Consider the following 20254-nt stretch of genomic DNA (forward strand, 5'->3'; position numbering starts at 1 on the left):
TAGAACCCTGTTCATTAATTTATTATTATTATTATTACTTTATATCTGTGAACCAAGTCATTTTTGTTTTTGTTGTGATACTTACTTTACCAAACAAAATTACAAATGACACTCCTCTGTATTATTTTATTAAATGTGGGGATAGCTAATGACGAGGCTGGGTAAACAAATCTAGATACCAATTCCCTTTTGGTTAATATAATTCAATTGAGACATCCCTTTCCAACCAATCATTAAGAATGGTTTTGCTTTTAGAAATTGATTTATAATATTATTCTGAATATTAAGATTACTGTCTTTAGCAACAGTAATTCCTAAGTATAGACTTTCCTAAGTAAAGATTCTAAATCACTGCCAAGAATTGCAATTAATTCACATTTTATCTATATCTAGATGTAGTCCAGATGCATAGGAGAAGAGATTAACTAGCAGAATGGCCTTCTAGCAGAATTTTGTTCTTTGAAGAGCCCCTATTATGCGTAAAAAATATAATATTTTGGTTTTGGGGGTCTCCAACAACAGTCTGAAATGCATGTAAGGTAAAAAAAAAACTTTCAGTGTTTTATAATAGGCATTTATTTTTACCTAATTATCCCAATGACTCACATATGAATCATTCAGCGAAAATTAAATAAATAAAAAAAACTCAAACTGAGACAAAAAATGACTTATGATGGGAATGGGTCAGAGCCCTTCAATTCTGATGGATCAAGCAAGTCATCTAACAATAAAAAAAGAAAGTACTTGAAAGATCCCATTCACTCCGGTAAAATTGTAAATATGTGCATTAAAAGTTGCATAAACTGCTTTGAAAATTGCAATATTTTTAGGGAAACTGTTTCTTTTCATACTTACTCAAATGTGTACTACACAAGTGCTTCAGAAAATGTGCTATTGGCCTGGGCTCAGAAAATTTACAGTGCTGACAAGTAAATGTAAGTGGTGCTATTGCGTCATCACTGCCCAATCGTGTTTCTGTATGAATTTTTGCCAGGGGAACTTTTAAACTACTAATGGTGTTGAATGTACAAAGAAGGTCTTTGTGTAGGCATGGAAAAGGTACCATTTTTTGTACAACCACCATAATCCAAACGATAATGTTTGAGAAGTTCCCCTCTTTTTGCAGAGTCAAAAATGCAATACATACATTTCAACATGTCCTTGTCTCATATCACCTGTAACAGAAAAGTTGAAAAAAAGTTTAAAAGTCAGTAAAAAAAAGGATTAAAAAAAACAAAACAAAAGAACAATTACACTATAATTAAGATGGTAACGTTAATCTTACAACGTTATCCTAAATAAACCTAAATGTGCTAATAAAGGGCTCAGGCACTGACAAAGAGTTCAAATGATCATCCTGAAAGGTACATCTGAAAGATAGGCTCTTACAGTTTTTTCCAATTGTTTACACACAAATACTTGTATTTCAGACACAATGACTACAACATGTAACTGATGCGCCAACCCCCTTAACCAACTCTGCTAAACTACAAGCACAATTCCTGCTTTACATTCAAATTGCAGGTTCAAACACACTTTTTTTCAAAACACTGCACACAATTCTCTGAATTTTGCACAATTTTCATGCAGAAAATCTTTTGTTTTCACAAAGAACACACTGTCATTCACAATTGTAAAGTCAGTTGCCCTACTTAGCATACTAACTCATCACATGAGTAAACACCTTTCACACAGAATTGCAATTCAGAAATCAGAGCTCATCTGGTTCATAACTGGTTTACTGGCCACCCATATTTTTTAGTTGTTTATCTCCCCCTCCATATTCTCTTTTCCTCAAACCTATTGAGGATTTTTTTCTGTGTGAAGATGAAAAGTGTATGCTTGAAATCCACACACACGTATACCCCTTCTCCAAGCTATAGCAGTTGATGCTTTTCGTGGCAATGGGTATTTCTCAATCTGAAAAAAATCATGAAAAATATAATAATTTTACACAATACAAAAAACTTTTATAACTAATCAAGAATTATAACTCAATGACACCCTTAATGAAGCACTCAATAGCTCTGTAAATTAATTTACCACTGTTTCTAAAGTGTGTAATATTTATTTAATATGTAATAGTACAGTTTGTATCTCCAAAAACGAAAAGAAGAATAAAAGGAACTGGACAGGAACATTTCAGGCCTTAAAACCACATGCTGTGTAGTGTACACTCATAATCCATTCCCCCACCTTTTCAGATCTCTCTCATAAACGGTCAAACTTACTAAATTATTTTATGTAAATCTCAAAATACATGAAATTTAAAACACTTTAATATTTAAAAACAAGTATGACATGTTTTACACAGATACTGTACTGAATGTACTGAAGCCTAACAAGTTAACGTTACTCTGTTAAGGAAATTTCAACAAACGTTATATCATGCAAACGAAATACACACCCTTTGATAAATCTCATGCCACTTTTTTTGTCGAGGAGCTGGCCTGTTGCCCCAATTTGATGGCCAAACTCCTGTGCAGGCAAACTTTTTCAGAGGTGAAATCCAGTCAGCGTCTGACATAGCTTTATGAGATTTTTCAGACATTTTTTTTCCTATAAATAAAAGGTTTTGAATTAAAGTATTCAAATTTGAAATACAACACACTAAAACATTAATTCATGCAATTGTGTAGTTTTCTTACCTTTTTTAGGAAATCACTATCGGAAAAAATCCTTTACTTTAAGCAAAACGATGCTGTGCTCTCTCGAATGATGCTGTTCGTTGAATATCACTGATGGTCACTGAACTTTTTTGACCTCTGACCCGCCTCCAGAGGACCGCGTCATTCCTTCGTGTACCTTCGGCTCAGTTCAGAAAATTGATTGACATCTGACTAACCTGTTTGACTGCACACCTAGCGGTGAATCTTGGAACGGTTCCTTCCCCAGCTTTAACATTGCCATGACTCTGATTGGTCAAATGTTGAAAATGTTGAGAATTCCGGTCTGCGATTGGCTGCAAATGTTCAGGCGCTGCAACATGATTGGCAACAATGTTGGAGCGAATCGCTCCGATTGGCTCTCATCTTCAACATTTGTGAAATATTGATGGACAATCCTTCAGCAGCTGGCATTGGTAATCCATTGTGCTCTTTAAATCCCATCCTCGTCGCTAATATGTCCTGGCATTCGAGAGAGCCTGGTGCTTCTGTGGAACTTGTTTTACTCTCACTCTTTTAGCGTTTTGAAGGATGTTGTTGCAAAATTTTATTACGAAGTGGCCAAGTCCATCGAATCCCATCCTTGTCGTTCAAATGCTTTGGCGTTTGAAAGAGGCCGGTGCTTTTGTGAAAGGTGTTTTACTCGCACGCTCTTATCGTTTTAAAGAATGTTGTTGCAAAAATTCATGTCATCTTTACCGAAAAGAGCTGCAAATACATACAGAAATGCTATAGTGCAGCCCCCATCAGGAAAGGGAATATATACATGACGAGGTGGGCGAGTCCATTGAATCCCATTCTTGTCGTTCATATGGCAAAACTGAAAGTCATCTTACCGAAAATAGTTGCAGAAACATACATTTACAAATATGTGGCACAGTCCGGCCTCCACCAGAGAAAAAGGTGTAAACGAGATGAGTTGGCAGAGTGGTTAAGGCGATGGACTGCTAGTCCATTGTGCTTTGCACACGTGTGTCTGAATCCCATCCTCGTCGCTCATATGTTCTGTCATTCGAGAGATCATGGTGTTTCTGTAGAAGTACTCTCACTCTTTTAGCGTTTTGAAGGATGTTGTTGCAAAATTTAACGTCATCTTTACCGAAAATAGCAGCAAATACATACAGAAATGTCAGATTCCAGCCCCCATCATGAAAGTGAGTACATACATGACGAGGTGGAAGAATCCATCGAATCCCATTTTTGTCGTTCAAATGCTCTGGCGTTTGTAAGAGGCCGGTGCTTCCGTGGAAGGTGTTTTACTCGCACGCTCTTATCGTTTTGAAGGATGTTGTTGCAAAATTTAACGTCATCTTTACCGAAAACAGCAGCCAATATATACAGAAATGGCGTAGTCCAGCCCCCAACAGGAAAGTGAGTACATACATGACGGGGTGGCCGAGTCCATCGAATCCCATTTTTGTCGTTCCTACGGCAAAACTGAAAGTCATCTGACCGAAAATAGTTGCAGAAACATACATTTACAATTATGTGCCACAGTCCAGCCTCCACCAGAGAACAATTAAAGTACATGACGAGGTGGCCGAGTGGTTAAGGCGATGGACTGCTAATCCATTGTGCTCTGCACGTGTCGGTTCGAATCCCATCCTTGTCGCTCATATGTTCTGTCATTCGAGAGATCATGGTGTTTCTGTAGAAGTACTTTTACTCTCACTCTTTTAGCGTTTTGAAGGATGTTGTTGCAAAATTTAACGTCATCTTTACCGAAAATATCAGCAAATACATACAGAATTGTCAGATTGCAGCCCCCATCATGAAAGTGAGTACAAACATGACGAGGTGGAAGGGTCCATCGAATCCCATCCTTGTCGTTCAAATGCTCTGGCGTTTGAAAGAGGCCGGTGCTTCCGTGGAAGGTGTTTTACTCGCACGCTCTTATCGTTTTGAAGGATGTTGTTGCAAAATTTAACGTCATCTTTACCGAAAATAGCAGCAAATACATACAGAAATGCTGTAGTCCAGCCCCCAACAGGAAAGTGAGTACATACATGACGGGGTGGCCGAGTCCATCGAATCCCATTTTTGTCGTTCATATGCTCTGTTGTTCATACGGCAAAACTGAAAGTCATCTGACCGAAAATAGTTGCAGAAACATACATTTACAATTATGTGCCACAGTCGGGCCTCCACCAGAGAAGAAGGAAAGTATGTGATGATGTGGCCGAGTGGGTAAGGCGATGGACTGCTAATCCATTGTGCTCTGCAAGCGTGAGTTCGAATCCCATCCTTGTCGCTCATGTGTTCTGGCATTTGAGAGATTATGGTGTTTTTGTAGAAGTACTCTCACTCTTTTAGCGTTTTGAAGGATGTAGTTGCAAAATTTTATGTCAACTTTATCGAAAATAGCTGAAAATACAAACATATACCATAGTCCAGCCCCCATCATGAAAGTGAGTACATACATGACAAGGTGGAAGGGTCTATCGAATCCCATCCTTGTCGTTCGAATGCTCTGGCGTTTGAAAGAGGCCGGTGCTTCCGTGGAAGGTGTTTTACTCGCACGCTCTTATCGTTTTGAAGGATGTTGTTGCAAAATTTAACGTCATCTTTACCGAAAATAGCAACCAATATATACAGAAATGCCGTAGTCCAGCCCCCAACAGGAAAGTGTGTACATACATGACGGGGTGGCCGAGTCCATTAAATCCCATTTTTGTTGTTCATTTGCTCTGTCGTTCATACGGCAAAACTGAAAGTCATCTTACCGAAAATAGTTGCAGAAACATACATATACAAATATGTGCCACAGTCCAGCCTCCACCAGAGAAGAAGGAAAATATGTGACGAGGTGGCCGAGTGCTTTAGGCGATGGACTGCTAATCCATTGTGCTCTGCACGTGTGGGTTCGAATCCCACCCTTATCGCTCATATGTTCTGGCATTTGAGAGATCATGGTGTTTCTGTAGAAATTCTTTTACTCTCACTCTTTAAGCGTTTTGAAGGATGTTGTTGCAAAATTTTATGTCAACTTTATCGAAAATAGCTGCAAATACAAACATATGCCATAGTCCAGCCCTCATCATGAAAGTGAGTACATACATGACGAGGTGGAAGGGTCTATCGAATCCCATCCTTGTCATTCGAATGCTCTGGCGTTTGAAAGAGGCCGGTGCTTCCGTGGAAGGTGTTTTACTCGCACGCTCTTATCGTTTTGAAGGATGTTGTTGCAAAATTTAACACCATCTTTACCGAAAACAGCAGCCAATATATACAGAAATGGCATAGTCCAGCCCCCAACAGGAAAGTGAGTACATACATGAAGGGGTGGCCGAGTCCATCGAATCCCATTTTTGTCGTTCCTATGGCAAAACTGAAAGTCATCTGACCGAAAATAGTTGCAGAAACATACATTTACAATTATGTGCCACAGTCCAGCCTCCACCAGAGAAGAAGGAAAGTACATGACGAGGTGGCCGAGTGGTTAAGGCGATGGACTGCTAATCCATTGTGCTCTGCACGCGTGGGTTCGAATCCCATCCTCGTCGCTCATGTGCTCTGTCATTCGAGAGATCATGGTGTTTCTGTAGAAGTACTTTAACTCTCACTCTTTTAGCGTTTTGAAGGATGTTGTTGCAAAATTTAACGTCATCTTTACCGAAAATATCAGCAAATACACACAGAAATGTCAGATTCCAGCCCCCATCATGAAAGTGAGTACATACATGACGAGGTGGAAGGGTCGATCGAATCCCATCCTTGTCGTTCAAATGCTCTGGCGTTTGAAAGAGGCCGGTGCTTCCGTGGAAGGTGTTTTACTTGCACGCTCTTATCGTTTTAAAGGATGTTGTTGCAAAATTTAACGTCATCTTTACCGAAAACAGCAGCCAATATATACAGAAATGGCGTAGTCCAGCCCCCAACAGGAAAGTGAGTACATACATGACGGGGTGGCCGAGTCCATCGAATCCCATTTTTGTCGTTCCTACGGCAAAACTGAAAGTCATCTGACCGAAAATAGTTGCAGAAACATACATTTACAATTATGTGCCACAGTCCAGCCTCCACCAGAGAAGAAGGAAAGTACATGACGAGGTGGCCGAGTGGTTAAGGCGATGGACTGCTAATCCATTGTGCTCTGCACGCGTGGGTTCGAATCCCATCCTCGTCGCTCATATGTTCTGTCATTCGAGAGATCATGGTGTTTCTGTAGAAGTACTTTCACTGTTACTCTTTTAGCGTTTTAAAGGATGTTGTTGCAAAATTTAACGTCATCTTTACCGAAAATATTAGCAAATACATACAGAAATGTCAGATTCCAGCCCCCATCATAAAAGTGAGTACATACATGACGAGGTGGAAGAATCCATCGAATCCCATTTTTGTCGTTCATTTGATCTGTCGTTCATATGGCAAAACTGAAAGTCATCTTACCGAAAATAGTTGCAGAAACATACATTTACAATTATGTGCCACAGTTCGGCCTCCACCAGAGAAGAAGAAAAGTACGTGACGCGGCGGCTGAGTGGTTAAGGCGATGGACTGCTAATCCATTGTGCTCTGCGCGCGTGGGTTCGAATCCCATCCTCGTCGCTCATGTGTTCTGTCATCCGAGAGATCATGGTGTTTCTGTAGAAGTACTTTCACTCTAACTCTTTTAGCGTTTTGAAGGATGTTGTTGCAAAATTTAACGTCATCTTTACCGAAAATAGCACCAAATACATACAGAAATGTCAGATTGCAGCCCCCATCATGAAAGTGAGTACAAACATGACGAGGTGGAAGGGTCCATCGAATCCCATCCTTGTCGTTCAAATGCTCTGGCGTTTGAAAGAGGCCGGTGCTTCCGTGGAAGGTGTTTTACTTGCACGCTCTTATCGTTTTAAAGGATGTTGTTGCAAAATTTAACGTCATCTTTACCGAAAATAGTAGCAAATACATACAGAAATGTCATAGTCCAGCCCCCATCATGAAAGTGAGTACATACATGACGAGGTGGAAGAGTCCATCGAATCCCATTCTTGTTGTTCAAATGCTCTAGCGTTTGAAAGAGGCCGGTGCTTCCATGGAAGGAGTTTTACTCGCACGCTCTTATCGTTTTGAAGGATGTTGTTGCAAAATTTAACGTCATCTTTACTGAAAATAGCAGCAAATACATACAGAAATGCTGTAGTCCAGCCCCCAACAGGAAAGTGAGTACATACATGACGGAGTGGCCGAGTCCATCGAATCCCATTTTTGTTGTTCATTTGCTCTGTCGTTCATACGACAAAACTGAAAGTCATCTTACCGAAAATAGTTGCAGAAACATACATTTACAAATATGTGCCACAGTCCGGCCTTCACCAGAGAACAAGGAAAGTATGTGACGAGGTGGCCGAGTGGTTAAGGCGATGGACTGCTAATCCATTTTGCTCTGCACGCGTGGGTTCAAATCCCATCCTCGTCGCTCATATGTTCTGGCATTCAAGAGATTATAGTGTTTCTGTAGAATTTCTTTTACTCTCACTCTTTTAGCGTTTTGAAGGATGTTGTTGCAAAATTTTATGTCAACTTTATCGAAAATAGCAGCAAATACAAACATATGCCATAGTCCAGCCCCCATCATAAAAGTGAGTACAAACATGACGAGGTGGAAGAGTCCAACGAATCCCATCCTTGTCGTTCAAATGCTCTGGCGTTTGAAAGAGGCCGGTGCTTCCGTGGAAGGTGTTTTACTCGCACGCTCTTATCGTTTTAAAGGATGTTGTTGCAAAATTTAACGTTATCTTTACCGAAAATAGCAGCAAATACATACAGAAATGTCACAGTCCAGCCCCCATCATGAAAGTGAGTACAAACATGACGAGGTGGAAGAGTCCATCAAATCCCATCCTTGTCGTTCAAGTGCTCTGGCATTTGAAAGAGCCTGGTGCTTCCGTGGAAGGTGTTTTACTCGCATGTTCTTGTCGTTTTGAAGGATGTTGTTGCGAAATTTAAAGTCATCTTTACCGAAAATAGCAGCAAATACATACAGAAATCCTATAGTCCAGCCCATATCCGGAAAGTGAGTACATACAAAACGAGGTGGCCAAGTCCATCGAATCCCATTCTTGTCGTTCTTATGCTCTGTTGTTCATATGGCAAAACTGAAAGTTATCTTATCGACAATAGTTGCAGAAACATATGTAACCCTAGTAAAATAGTTAAATAATTATTTATAATATTATTTAGAGCAGTATAATCATATTATTATTATATCTACAAGTCTTTATAAATATGATAAACGAAATAAAATTCATGTATACAAATGTAGTTTGAGGTAAAGTAACAACCAACCGTAAGAGCGGGTTGTTAGTTCCGCCCCTTCCAGCTTGCCACAGAGAGAGAGAGAGCAGAGACGAGACCGGTTGGAAGATTAATAGAGGAGCAAACTTGAACAAAAAGATTAAAATACAGTATGTTATGATTCCCAAACAGTTTAAAAGTGATTGTACTTGTACTAAATCAAGTTGTACCTGCAAAATAGTTGTTATTTAGTGTGTTTAAGAGTGTGTTGAAGTCAGACTGCATGTTGCATTGCGTTTACTGTGCGCTCACGCCATTTTGCAATCCCGTGTGTGTGAGAAGACCATAGAGTGATATAGACATCGCGAATTTGACAGGTATGCCATTATATTAGCTCATTTTATGGTATACATGTGTGTGTATGTGTTTTATTTGTTCCACGTGTTGTATATTTTGTATGTTTTTGAAATTATTTTGAACATATTAAACTTATTTATATATTCTGGTCTGTGATCAGGCCAGGTTTTTTTCTGAGGACATTTTCCCAGTTTCACTGGATTCCTTGTATTGATGGCGAGCCTCCTACGTCGACCTGGAAAATTGTGAAGTACACATATTTCAATTAATTCTCATTTCACCTGATAAAGTAAGAATTTGCTAAAAAGTTAATTCCTTTATTGGACTGCGATTTTTAAATACAGCTCTAAGGACTGATTTTCTTGGAGGGAAAAATCAGAACTTTATCTGAATTGAACTGATTTCACCAATTTCAGAGTGAACAACGACACTGATTTGTGTTATTTTATGGTTTCTTTTGTTTTCACTTGAATTCATTTATTGTGATTTGTGTTTGATTTAAAATAATTGTAAAGTGGGTGCACCCTGGGGTTGTGTATAAATAGTTATGTTACTGATGTAAGTATTTTTTACTAAGACAAATACGAAAAGGAAAAAATTCATACAATCTAAAGTAAAATTATTTTTGTATTTAAAACATTTAACAACAGTTTGTCTTTGGTTATTGCTCAGTTTCACCCCCACCCCCTTTTACTTACCTTGTAACCTTCTGGTTTTATTGTCTGGTCCAATAATAAATTAATATAGTACACTTGTTACACTTGGATGGGAGACCGCCTGGGAATACCAGGTGCTGTAAGCTTTTCGAAGTTCTTCATTTGGCAGCTGATACACTTCCCCGTGTCACAGCTTCGCTGCTATTATTTTTTCTCGCCTTCAAGGGCATTGTTTCTGTCGGGGGTGTGTCGATGCCAGCTGAGCTGTGCTCGGTCCCTGGTGCTGCGCCTGTTTTAAATAGCCAACTCTTGACGGCCTCTTTCGCTTACGGCCATACCACCCTGGCAACGACCCCTTGAGTTTGACTGAGTCAGTGCTTTCAAGGAAGTGTGAGGTGGCAGTAGGGAGAGAAAGGCTCTCCCATTTTGATTTGCTTTATTGTTTTTTTCTTGATTTTGCTTAAATTAAATTGTATTAATTTTGTTTAGTTTTAGTTAAACCCCAGACAGTGTTATCTGTTTGGGGTTAAAACATTTTGAAAGGATGGACACTTTGGTAAAGGAACTGGAACTGAAAATGGACTATGGCAGCATGGACAAAGCTACTCCTGAAAACAACAATTCAAGAGATTCAAACAACGGCATCGACGATAATGACACATGGGCAACTGTTGTGGCAAGAAGGAGGAAAAATAAATCAGACACAAGTAGAGAAGGAAGTGGAGAAATGCAACAAACTAAAGGTAAAGCAAATGCTGAACACTTGGAAAACAGCCAACAAACAAGTCATAGAAATGAGATGATAAACAAACTGAAAAGTCAAGCTAGATTTCAGAGACAATATAAAAAAGAAACAACTTTGACAATGACTGTGAAAGATCCTGAAAATATCACCGTAACTATGAATATAAAGGCTGTGGAAGATAAGACTGGAATTGGAAAATTGTTTGGACTGAGGAAAAAATCCAATTTTGACTATGAACTAACTATGGAAAATGAAACGGACTGTGATCACTTAATGGATGGACTGATGATTAACCAACAATTTTGTGAAGTATCAAAACTCTGCGCAACTGAGAGAATGGTTTCTTTTTTGAACTTACCCAACTATATTCAAGATAGTGAAATCATCCAAAAGCTGGTGGACTGGGGAGTTTCTCCAATTCTCCCTCTGAGAAGAAGATATCATCCAGGAACAACTGTGGCTGATGGAACAAGGTTTATCAGGGTGAAATTTCCAAAAGAAGTTATGAGTCTTCCTTACAATGTAAAGTTTGATACAGAGGAAGGACCAAAATATTTTAGAGTCATACATGATCAGCAGATAAAAACATGCAGATTATGTGGAAGTGCTGAACATGAAAAAAAGACTGCCCACAATTTGTGTGTAGAGAATGTCTGGAGCAGGGGCATTTTGCGTGGGACTGTAAAGCCCCACGGTGCCAAGGCTGCAAAAAGACAATATTGTGGTGCAGATGTGAATCGGATGAGGAAGAGACTGGAGTTATGGAAACGAACAAACAAATGGAGAAATCAAGCAATGAAGAACAGGAAGAGGAAGTACAGGAATTACCACCGGATGATTTGAATGAACAAGAAGAGGAGCAGGCCATGAGTGAAGAGGATGAAGGAGATACAGCAGAGACTGAGGCACAACATCTAATGAAAGACGATGGACAAGACATGGAAGAAGAACAAGGAGCAGCAGGTGAAAATACAGAAAGCAGAATTGAGGAAGAGGTAAGCGATGATGATGATAATGAAGAAATAAATATTGGGACTAAAGACAGAACAATAGACAGCATAAACAGAAGACGCAGAAAAACTGTACAATTGAATATTCAGCAAGTGCTCAAGAAACAGAAATTACGAAAGGAAGCAAAAGCAAAACTAAAAACTGACAGAACTGATCTAAGATTTTAGATCATAAAAAAGACTACAAATGATTGATGGTTTGTTTAATTTGGATTTTCTTTTGCTTGGATGGCTTGTTTTCTTTTATATTTCTAATGAACAACTTATGTTTGGTTTCAATTAATGTAAGAGGGCTGTCATCCAAAGTGAAGTTTGAAAATGTAATTGCTTTAACAGAAAAATGTGATGTTATATGTATACAAGAGACTGGATGGAATGAAAACATTGTTAATGATTTAAAAAAATGTTGGGATGGGAAAATATTGTATAATAATGACCCAAATAAGAAAAAAGGCATGGCAATACTAATTAGAAGGGGAATAGGATATACATTTGATGTTTTATTTAAAGATAATTATGGAAGGATTTTAACTATTAAAATTATGAATAAGGATGAAGAAATAACAATATGTAATATACATGCTCCAAATGAAGACTTAGAAAGAGTAACTTTTTTTAAAGATCTAAGTGTTTTAATGAGTGGATGGAATAATGTTATTGTTTTAGGAGATTTTAATACTGTTTTAGAAAGAATAGATGTAGATGATCATATGGTGTATAGAGCAGATGTTGGAAGAAGAGAACTGAAACACATGATTGAAAAACATAAATATGTAGATGTATGGAGAGAGAGAAATAGAGCCAAAAGAGAATATTCAAGAAGGCAGTGGGTGAATACAGTTTTAAAACAAAGCAGATTAGACTATGTTTTATGTACAAGAAATTTAGAATCTTTTATTTCAAATATTTTTTACAAGATTTTTAGCTGTAGTGACCATGATTTTCTGTATGTAATGATGGATTTCAGTGGAGTTGAAAGAGGACCAGGTGTATGGGTGTTTAATACAGAGCTTTTAAACAATGATTTTTATAAAATTGAAATGGAAAACATTATTATTAATAGTGTAAATAACGAGTTATATGATGATGAAATAAGTGTGTGGTGGGACAATGTAAAATTAGAGGCCAAAAGATTTTCAATAGAATGTTCAAAGAAAATGCAGAAAGCCAAAAGAGCTAAAGAAAGACAATTAAATAAAGAATGGGAGAATGAAATGGAAAAGATAACAGAAGGAAATATGGATATTAGGAGAATAGTGATATTAGAAGAGAAACTGAAAAAATTAGAAGAGGAAAAATGTATGGGAGCTAGAATAAGAAGCAAGATGAAAAATACAGTGGAAGGAGAAAGAAGTACAAAGTTCTTTTATGATCTAGAAAAAACACGACAAAAAGCAGATTTGATAAAGAATCTCTCAACAAAAGAGAAAACTGTCAAAGATAAAGAAAGTATTTTAAGAACAGTTAAAGATTTCTATGGAACTTTGTTTAAAGCAAAAGGAGTTCATGAAGAAGATAAGGATTTTTTATTAAATCAAATAAAGGTTAAAGTAAGTGAAGAGGATAAAAAACTGTGTGATAGTGATATAACTGAAGATGAGATCAATGAAGCTATAACACAATTAAGTAATGGGAAAAGCCCTGGTTTAGATGGTTTGTCATCCGAATTTTATAAGACTTTTAAAGATGTTTTAATTCCAATTTTAAAAGATCTTTTTATTGCTATTTTTAAAAAAGGACAGTTGAGTGAGAGTATGAAGAAAGGAATGATTAAAATAATCTATAAAAATAAAGGTGATAAAGATGATTTACAAAATTATAGACCTTTAAGTATGCTTAATACAGATTATAAAATATTAGCAAACATTTTAGCAAACAGACTTAAAAAGATAGTTCCCACTCTTATTACTACTAACCAGGCTTATGGTGTTATAGGAAGAGATATAGCAGACACAGTAACAAGCATCAGAGATTTAATCTGGTACATAAAAGAAAAAAAAGATGAAGGATTTTTATTCAGCATAGATCTAGAAAAGGCTTTTGATAGAGTTGAGCATAGCTATTTATTTGACATAATACAGAAATTTGGCTTTGGTGAGAATTTTATTAAGTGGATAAAATGTTTTCATACAGATATTTTTAGTTGTTTTAAAATAAATGGATTTTTAACCGACTACATTGAGATTTCTAGATCTATAAGACAAGGATGTCCTTTATCAGCGTTATTATACACATTAGTTGCTGAACCATTAGGCTTAGCTATAAATGGAGAAAAGGAAATTAAAGGGTTTAAAATAGAAATCAATAGAACAGAACAGAAGATTTTTCAGTATGCTGATGATACCACTCTATTTTTAAAAGATTTTAAAAGTGTTGGAAAAGCTATGGAAATATTTGATAAATATTGTCGAGGATCGGGAGCAAAAGTAAACAAAGAAAAAACTGAATATATGAAGATGGGAAAAGTAGACGTTCCACAAGGAAATTGGGAATATAAAGAACAAAAAAATTACATAAAGATCTTAGGCATTACACTGGCATATGAATTAAAACTAGAGAAATAATTTGGGATGAACTTATAAATAAAATGGAAAAAAGATTATGTTTTTGGAAACAGAGAGTATTGTTTTTAAAAGGAGAAGTACTGGTATTAAATTCTCTTTTTCTATCTAAGATGTGGTATGTTTTAAGTGTTGTTAGTCTACCTACGTGGGTGTATAAGAAAATAAAAACTATGATTTTAAAGTTTTTATGGGATGATAAACCATCTAAAATTGCATATAACACTATAATTGGAAAGGTGGATGAGGGAGGACTAGGACTTATAGATCCATGGATAAGAATAAAAAGCATGAGAATTAAAACATTAAAAAAGTTTTTAAATGAAGACAATATTCCATGGAAAAGCATAGTGAGTTATTTTATTAATAAATGTGGACAAATAGGAGATGATTTCTTATGGATGGCATTTAAAGACCGCATGATAGAAAATATTCCTGAGTTTTATAAAGAGTTGTTGAGAACATGGAAATGCTTTTATAATAATATACGAACTGAGATTGAAGGGAGAAAACTTTATTTACAGCAACCCCTATTTTTAAATCAGAACAATAAAAGCAAAAAGCAAATGTTTTATGAGAACTGGTATGCAGTGGGTTTTAGACAAGTAAAAGACATTTTATATGAAATAAAACCTGGGTTTTTACCGACTCAAGCAATAATAGATACACTGGAGGAAATAGAAGATGTAGATGATAAAGAAAAAATTGAAGATCAATACAAGAAGTTAAGATTAGCATTACCAGATCACTGGATCAAAACTATTGAAGAGAATGAAAAAGAAACAGAAAATAGAAAAATAAAAGTTTTTTTAAAAATGGATGAAGATAAAATTAGTATCAATGATTGTCCTATCAAGATGTTTTATACATGTTTGTGTAATACTGTGTTTAAAAAACCTAAATCAAGAGAATTTTGGGAAAAGTTATTTGAAAACTTTGATACTTCAAGTATATGGAAAAATGTAAGATCAATTTTAAAAAGTCTAGCATTGGAAAACTTTGATTTTATGTTAAGACACAACTGCATAATGACAGAGATCATCTTTAAAAAGATTGGGGTATCACAAGATGATTTGTGTAAAGTGTGTTTGGAAAAAAAGGAAGGCGTGTTACACCTATTTTTAAATTGTAAAAAGTTGAGTGATTTTATGAAGATGTTGAAAACAATGGTATGTAATTTTCTGTATGATGAAAACATTATTTTAGAAGAATGGGATACACTGTTTTTATTTGGTTTTAATGGGAAAACAAAAAATAAGTTTGCTCTTAATTATATGTTGACTCTTGCAAGGTATACAATATGGAAAAGAAGAAATATTATGAAACAAAAGAAAAAAGAAATTCCATTGGTTTTGTTGTACAAACAGATTGTGACTGAGGAAATAATGGTTATATATGACTATTGCAAAATGTATGAAAAGATGGACATTTTTGAAAAATGTATTACAAAAAATAATCCATATATTGTACAAACTTGGACTGGTTTTGAAGTTTTCTTACCTAGAGATTTTTAAATATTTTATCTTTTAAATATTTGTATGTATAAATGTCATGATTGTTGATGATGTATTTTTTAATAAAGAAAAAAAAAAAAAAAGGCGCTGCGTTCAGGTCGCAGTCTCCTCTGGAGGCGTGGGTTCAAATCCCACTTCTGACAAACCTAATCTTTGGCTACGCGTTCAGGCTCAAGTCTTTTACCATGTCCGAGTGATTTTACCATGTCCGAGTGATACAGTAACACTGACAAAGCACCGCATCAATCTCGTTGTGCCAAAGTTTATGCAGCGTAGCAGTGTCCCTGGCAACCTTAATAGGCTCTTTAGACTGTAGGTTTTAAGGCGTTTGCAATCAAGGTATTGTCCACAAAAACTCGGAAAAGCATGTGAACAAAACAATGGACGAGGGCTTTAATGCAAGTGAACCAAAAGGGGATCAAAAGTACTGTCTTGGAATGCCATGTAGTGGAATGTCCTGGGATGCCGTTGATTTTTAAGGCAATGGGATTCGCAGGACTTTTCGTCAAATCCTCGCACAACGTTAATTCATGACATTTGACAGATCCACGCCGAACGTCAAGCGACACCGTGATAGGAATGGGAGCATCTTACCATCATTGCTTCAGACTCAGGAAATGTTCTTGGAACTTCACACCACCTGGCCTCCAGAGGAGCTGTAGCTTTTTTTGCCCCGGGGAAGCATGATCCACACGGAAAGGAATAAAAAATGCTGGCCAGTCATCTAAGCGCTTCCAAGTGCCAAAAGGTAGCACCTTGCCCCGTGTGAGGCTCGAACTCACGACCTTCAGATTATGAGACTGACGCGCTGCCTACTGCGCCAACGAGGCAGACTGTTTGACCTGGGCAAACTTGGAAACACCAGCTTCCATGTCACGGTGCTGCGGAGTGGCTCCCAGGAGACAGCTTAGGTCAGGCAAGCATGTCAGGATGGCCGAGCGGTCTAAGGCGCTGCGTTCAGGTCGCAGTCTCACCTGGAAGCGTGGGTTCGAATCCCACTTCTGACAAACCTAATCTTTGGCTACGCGTTCAGGCTCAAGTCTTTAACTCTCTGGCACCATGTCCGAGTGATACAGTAACACTGACAAAGCACCGCATCAATCTCGTTGTGCCAAAGTTCATGCAGCGTAGCAGTGTCCCTGGCAACCTTAATAGGCTCTTTAGACTGTAGGTTTTAAGGCGTTTGCAATCAAGGTATTGTCCACAAAAACTCGGAAAAGCATGTGAACAAAACAATGGACGAGGGCTTTAATGCAAGTGAACCAAAAGGGGATCAAAAGTACTGTCTTGGAATGCCATGTAGTGGAATGTCCTGGGATGCCGTTGATTTTTAAGGCAATGGGATTCGCAGGACTTTTCGTCAAATCCTCGCACAACGTTAATTCATGACATTTGACAGATCCACGCCGAACGTCAAGCGACACCGTGATAGGAATGGGAGCATCTTACCATCATTGCTTCAGACTCAGGAAATGTTCTTGGAACTTCACACCACCTGGCCTCCAGAGGAGCTGTAGCTTTTTTTGCCCCGGGGAAGCATGATCCACACGGAAAGGAATAAAAAATGCTGGCCTGTCATCTAAGCGCTTCCAAGTGCCAAAAGGTAGCACCTTGCCCCGTGTGAGGCTCGAACTCACGACCTTCAGATTATGAGACTGACGCGCTGCCTACTGCGCCAACGAGGCAGACTGTTGGACCTGGGCAAACTTGGAAACACCAGCTTCCATGTCAGGGTGCTGCGGAGTGGCTCCCAGGAGACAGCTTAGGTCAGGCAAGCATGTCAGGATGGCCGAGCGGTCTAAGGCGCTGCGTTCAGGTCGCAGTCTCCTCTGGAGGCGTGGGTTCGAATCCCACTTCTGACAAACCTAATCTTTGGCTACGCGTTCAGGCTCAAGTCTTTAACTCTCTGGCACCATGTCCGAGTGATACAGTAACACTGACAAAGCACCGCATCAATCTCGTTGTGCCAAAGTTTATGCAGCGTAGCAGTGTCCCTGGCAACCTTAATAGGCTCTTTAGACTGTAGGTTTTAAGGCGTTTGCAATCAAGGTATTGTCCACAAAAACTCGGAAAAGCATGTGAACAAAACAATGGACGAGGGCTTTAATGCAAGTGAACCAAAAGGGGATCAAAAGTACTGTCTTGGAATGCCATGTAGTGGAATGTCCTGGGATGCCGTTGATTTTTAAGGCAATGGGATTCGCAGGACTTTTCGTCAAATCCTCGCACAACGTTAATTCATGACATTTGACAGATCCACGCCGAACGTCAAGCGACACCGTGATAGGAATGGGAGCATCTTACCATCATTGCTTCAGACTCAGGAAATGTTCTTGGAACTTCACACCACCTGGCCTCCAGAGGAGCTGTAGCTTTTTTTGCCCCGGGGAAGCATGATCCACACGGACAGGAATAAAAAATGCTGGCCAGTCATCTAAGCGCTTCCAAGTGCCAAAAGGTAGCACCTTGCCCCGTGTGAGGCTCGAACTCACGACCTTCAGATTATGAGACTGACGCGCTGCCTACTGCGCCAACGAGGTAGACTGTTGGACCTGGGCAAACTTGGAAACACCAGCTTCCATGTCACGGTGCTGCGGAGTGGCTCCCAGGAGACAGCTTAGGTCAGGCAAGCATGTCAGGATGGCCGAGCGGTCTAAGGCGCTGCGTTCAGGTCGCAGTCTCCTCTGGAGGCGTGGGTTCGAATCCCACTTCTGACAAACCTAATCTTTGGCTACGCGTTCAGGCTCAAGTCTTTAACTCTCTGGCACCATGTCCGAGTGATACAGTAACACTGACAAAGCACCGCATCAATCTCGTTGTGCCAAAGTTTATGCAGCGTAGCAGTGTCCCTGGCAACCTTAATAGGCTCTTTAGACTGTAGGTTTTAAGGCGTTTGCAATCAAGGTATTGTCCACAAAAACTCGGAAAAGCATGTGAACAAAACAATGGACGAGGGCTTTAATGCAAGTGAACCAAAAGGGGATCAAAAGTACTGTCTTGGAATGCCATGTAGTGGAATGTCCTGGGATGCCGTTGATTTTTAAGGCAATGGGATTCGCAGGACTTTTCGTCAAATCCTCGCACAACGTTAATTCATGACATTTGACAGATCCACACCGAACGTCAAGCGACACCGTGATAGGAATGGGAGCATCTTACCATCATTGCTTCAGACTCAGGAAATGTTCTTGGAACTTCACACCACCTGGCCTCCAGAGGAGCTGTAGCTTTTTTGAGAGGGTGCTCGCTGCAGAGCCATTTGAGGAGAGATGAGCTCCAGAGAGGGGGAGCATGAGCTGTCGCTCCTCCTCCTGTAAGCTGTTTTAATGCGTACACCAACCCCACCCCTAACCCTACCCCCAGTGACATCACTCGTAGAAGAAGTGCAAAAAAGGTGGAGCTCAAGCTTAAGCTCCCCCTCTCTGGAGCTCACCTCTCCTCAAATGGCTCTGCAGTGAGCACCACTTGGCTTTTTTTGCCCCGGGGAAGCATGATCCACACGGAAGGGAATAAAAAATGCTGGCCAGTCATCTAAGCGCTTCCAAGTGCCAAAAAGTAGCACCTTGCCCCGTGTGAGGCTCGAACTCTCGACCTTCAGATTATGAGACTGACGCGCTGCCTACTGCGCCAACGAGGCAGACTGTTGGAGCTGGGCAAACTGGAAAACACCAGCTTCCATGTCACGGTGCTGCGGAGTGGTTCCCAGGAGACAGCTTAAGTCAGGCAAGCATGTCAGAATGGCCGAGCGGTCTAAGGCGCTGTGTTCAAGCTGGGGAACAATCGTCCAACAAAGAAGGGGAAGAAAGGGGGGAAGAAAGAAAGAGAAAAAGGGAAGAAGAGGGGGAAGAAATGATGAAAGGAAAGGGTGAATTCTAAGCTTCCCGGACACGCCTTCCCTGCACCTGGTTTATGTCACGCACAGTGATACTGTTCTGTGTTAAAACAACGCAATTTTAGATACATTGATTTCTATTGCAGGTGCTCACCAAGGCCGGGGTTCGAATCCAGCTAAAGACGCTTTATTGTTATTGGTTAATTATTACTCAATAAACTAACTGTTTAAATGTGTAATGCTCCAAGGTAAATAAAATATGCCTAAGCGCTTTATTCTTGTGTTTTTTGACATTCTTTCATTAAAAATAAAGCATACTAACTTGAATGTGTCACTATTTAGTAGTTGTTGTAGCATTGTTATGCTTATGGTTATTATTGTTCTGTATTTTGATGTACAAATGATCTATAGAAATGTCATAGAGTATATAGTGTACACACACACACACACACACATATATATATATATATATATATATATATATATATATATATATATATATATATATATATATATGTGTGTGTGTATATAGTGTGCATAGTGTATATGGAATTAAAAGTCAAGTAGTCAGTTATTTATATATGCATTATTTATCTAACAATTGTCAACAGAACAGTAATGAATATAGAGTAGAAAATGTAAAAATAATAAATTAGTTATTAATAATACAGTATTAACAATATAAATAAAC

The 20254-nt window shown here is 38.6% G+C and overlaps 1 protein-coding gene and 13 non-coding genes across 14 annotated transcripts in view; 10 read left to right on the forward strand and 4 right to left on the reverse strand.

Annotated features, from left to right (window-relative positions):
• LOC141381809 (uncharacterized) overlaps positions 1-20254 on the forward strand; it is a 705874-nt gene that overhangs the window by 190296 nt on the left and 495324 nt on the right. The window lies entirely within an intron of this gene.
• On the forward strand, positions 4197-4278 carry trnas-gcu (transfer RNA serine (anticodon GCU)). Its single transcript has one exon. It is a non-coding gene; the product is annotated as a tRNA-Ser (tRNA).
• On the forward strand, positions 5467-5548 carry trnas-gcu (transfer RNA serine (anticodon GCU)). The gene has a single exon. It is a non-coding gene; the product is annotated as a tRNA-Ser (tRNA).
• trnas-gcu (transfer RNA serine (anticodon GCU)) lies at positions 6088-6169 on the forward strand. The gene has a single exon. It is a non-coding gene; the product is annotated as a tRNA-Ser (tRNA).
• On the forward strand, positions 6711-6792 carry trnas-gcu (transfer RNA serine (anticodon GCU)). Its single transcript has one exon. It is a non-coding gene; the product is annotated as a tRNA-Ser (tRNA).
• trnas-gcu (transfer RNA serine (anticodon GCU)) lies at positions 7133-7214 on the forward strand. The gene has a single exon. It is a non-coding gene; the product is annotated as a tRNA-Ser (tRNA).
• trnas-gcu (transfer RNA serine (anticodon GCU)) lies at positions 7989-8070 on the forward strand. Its single transcript has one exon. It is a non-coding gene; the product is annotated as a tRNA-Ser (tRNA).
• trnam-cau (transfer RNA methionine (anticodon CAU)) lies at positions 16489-16561 on the reverse strand. The gene has a single exon. It is a non-coding gene; the product is annotated as a tRNA-Met (tRNA).
• On the forward strand, positions 16656-16738 carry trnal-caa (transfer RNA leucine (anticodon CAA)). The gene has a single exon. It is a non-coding gene; the product is annotated as a tRNA-Leu (tRNA).
• On the reverse strand, positions 17344-17416 carry trnam-cau (transfer RNA methionine (anticodon CAU)). Its single transcript has one exon. It is a non-coding gene; the product is annotated as a tRNA-Met (tRNA).
• Positions 17511-17593, forward strand: trnal-cag (transfer RNA leucine (anticodon CAG)). The gene has a single exon. It is a non-coding gene; the product is annotated as a tRNA-Leu (tRNA).
• trnam-cau (transfer RNA methionine (anticodon CAU)) lies at positions 18199-18271 on the reverse strand. Its single transcript has one exon. It is a non-coding gene; the product is annotated as a tRNA-Met (tRNA).
• On the forward strand, positions 18366-18448 carry trnal-cag (transfer RNA leucine (anticodon CAG)). The gene has a single exon. It is a non-coding gene; the product is annotated as a tRNA-Leu (tRNA).
• On the reverse strand, positions 19296-19368 carry trnam-cau (transfer RNA methionine (anticodon CAU)). The gene has a single exon. It is a non-coding gene; the product is annotated as a tRNA-Met (tRNA).

Source organism: Danio rerio, chromosome 4, assembly GCF_049306965.1.
Source record: "Danio rerio strain Tuebingen ecotype United States chromosome 4, GRCz12tu, whole genome shotgun sequence".
Classification (NCBI taxonomy): Eukaryota; Metazoa; Chordata; class Actinopteri; order Cypriniformes; family Danionidae; genus Danio; species Danio rerio.